Raw genomic sequence first — 2,822 nt, 5'->3', positions numbered from 1 at the left:
GCTTGTGGATCTTAGTTCCCCAACCAGGGATTGAACTGCCCTCGGTAGTGAAAGCACGGAGTCCTAACCTCTGGACCGACAGGGAATTCCCAGGAATGCCTTTCTTTGATTAGAGGGGAGGGAGTAGAGGACTTTGATGTGTTTTTCTCTTGAACAGGGAAGCCTTCCCTTTCTTTTCTCCTTTCATCTCTGCTTCTCCTTCAGGCAACTCCAGGAGCATCTTCCTAAACAAGAAGGTCACATTCTTTACATTCTTTGTAGGGCAGATCTCAGGCTTATCAGGGGCCAAAAGCCACCATTATAGCTGTAAATCCTTATGTATGAAGGGGAGAGGAGGAGAAGAGAAAGGAGGAAGGGGCAGAGGGGCTTGCCTTCTTCTTGTCCCAAGGCCATTCCTGTTCCCACCTTGTTGGCCTCTGCATTTATAGGTTCTCTGTGCTCCAAGGAAGAACACACTTGAATAGCTGCTTGGTGCTGGGCATCCCCTCCTTACCAATCTCCTTGCTTACTTTCCAGCTTAGTTATGATTTGTTCTCTCCTCCCTCTCTCTGTCTTCTCTTTCTCTCTTTGTTTCTTTCCTTCCTTTCTTCCTTCATTTCTTTCTTTCTCCCTCACCCCCTCTTTCTTTTCTTTTCTTTTAAGGTATTTTCTTCTGTCATGTCCATGTGCCCCAGAGAGGGGGCTTAGAGGCACGGCTTCAGATCCCCATAGGCAGGACCTTACCCAGTCATCCTGGGGAAATGAAGAGCAGGCATGTCTCTTTCCCAAAGGACCACAATTCACCCTGGGCTGGCTTCTTCTGCTGGCTTGTGGTGACATGCTGTGACTAAGCCAGGGTCACGATGAATCACCCACAGCAGGGAAGTTGTCCTTGCTCCCCAACCCTTTCCAGAGTAGGCCCAGGGGTGTGTGAAGTGGGTCTGGAATAGGTGTGTTATTCATATAAGACCATAAAACCCAGGGCTGACTGATTAAAAAAAAAAATCTATTTCTGCCATCCTTTCCCCACCCCCATCTCTTGCCATTCCTATCCCAGAAGCCTGAGGATAGAGCAGAGTGACCATAGTTCTCTTCTCCTCCCAGGATTTGAATTCTGGCTCCCAACTCAGTGGCTATGTGTATCTGGACAAGTCACCTAACTCTCCGGCTTCATCTGTAGAATGGGACCAACCCATAAGGTTGTTGAGAGGATTAAAAGAAATGATCTATCTAAGGGCAGTTAGCTCTATGCCTGGCAAGTAGTATTCCCTGGATAAATGTTAGCTGTTTTTTTCTTTTAATTTATTTATTTGCTTTTTTTTTTTTGGCTGCATTGGGTCTCTGTTGCTCTGTGTCGACTTTCTCTAGTTGTGGCAAGTGGGGGCTACTCTTTGTTGCAGTGTGCGGGCTTCTCATTGTGGTGGCTTCTCTTGTTGCGGAGCACGGGCTCTAGGTGCACGGGCTTCAGTAGTTGTGGCACTCAGGCTCAGTAGTTCTGGCTTGCAGGCTCTAGAGCGCAGGTCAGTAGTTGTGGCGCATGGGCTTAGTTGCTCCGCGGCATGTGGGATCTTCCTGTACCAGGGCTCGAATCCATGTCCCCTGCACTGGCAGGCGGACTCTTAACCACTGCGCCACCAGGGAAGCCCTGTTAGCTGTTATTATGAAATGATTATGGAGTGTGTCCTACACTAGATGCCTGGCCTTTGAGGAGATCTAGCATGGAATGCAGACGTGTAAATGAAAGATTACAGTATAAGAGGTAAGAACTCTAATAGAGATAATATGGACATTGTGCTGTAGATGCAGAGAGGGAGTGATGTGATGGTCAAGAAAGGGGAGGCATTTGAGTCTGAGATCCCAAAAGGAGTGAAGGGTATTCCAGAAAGAAGAAACACAAGATTCATGTAGGAGCGGTGAGGATGAGACTGTGGCCTGGTTTCATACTGTGAGATAAACTGGGAGTTCTAACACCTGGAGACTGTTAAAAGTTTTACACAGGGTAGCAGCAGACTCAGAGCTATAATTTAGAAAGTGCAAACTGGCAGATGTGTGCTATGCGATTAGGGGCAGCAAGAGTATAGAACACCAGTGAGCAGGCTGTCACAGGAATACAGATATAGATATGGGATGCAGAGATAGAAATGATCTTGATGGCAGGGAGAGCAGAGGATACCCATGACCACAATTAGAGTTTAGAGGATCTGGGCAGATGACTGCGAGCCTCAACGGAGAGGAGAACTCCATACTTCCACCTGGCTTGGCACACTCTGTTCCCTTTGTCTTGAATGCTCTTCCCCGATTGCCATTCAATATTCAGCTCAAGCCACCTCCTCTGGGAAGCCCTCTTGGATTCCTCTACAGAGTGGATTAGGGGGCCCTGCTCTGTATTCCTAGAGCCCCTTGTCCCTTCCCCATCGTGTCACTTGTTATTCCTTCGTCATTGACTGTTTCCTGGTTCCTCCTACTGTTCTGAGAATTCGGTGAGGAAAGGGCCCAGCCTTGATGACCTTTGCACCAGCAGGACAAACGTGGTCAACTGTTTGCTGAATGAATCAATGAAAACAAGAACTTTAGCAGGCCTGGGGAGACGCTGGAGGAACCATCAGAAAAAGACTGTCTCAGGGAACTCAGGCCCTGGGGCCACATCACCTTTTTACTCTAATTTTGTCTGCTAGTCACTGCCTAGAAACCTGGGCCTTCCAGGAACTTGAAACCCGGAGAACCGAAGAACCCTGTGGCCAACAGTGGACTGGTAGCTGAGGCCCCGCCCCTCGGCCCTAGACTCCGCCTCTCCACCCTCTGCAATCCCGGTCCCCGCCACGCGACGACGCCCAAGAGGCCGC

The sequence above is a fragment of the Neophocaena asiaeorientalis genome, unplaced genomic scaffold (assembly GCF_003031525.2).
Source record: "Neophocaena asiaeorientalis asiaeorientalis breed wild unplaced genomic scaffold, Neophocaena_asiaeorientalis_V1.1 scaffold129, whole genome shotgun sequence".
Lineage (NCBI taxonomy): Eukaryota > Metazoa > Chordata > Mammalia > Artiodactyla > Phocoenidae > Neophocaena > Neophocaena asiaeorientalis.
Note: the sequence above shows the minus strand (reverse complement) of the source record.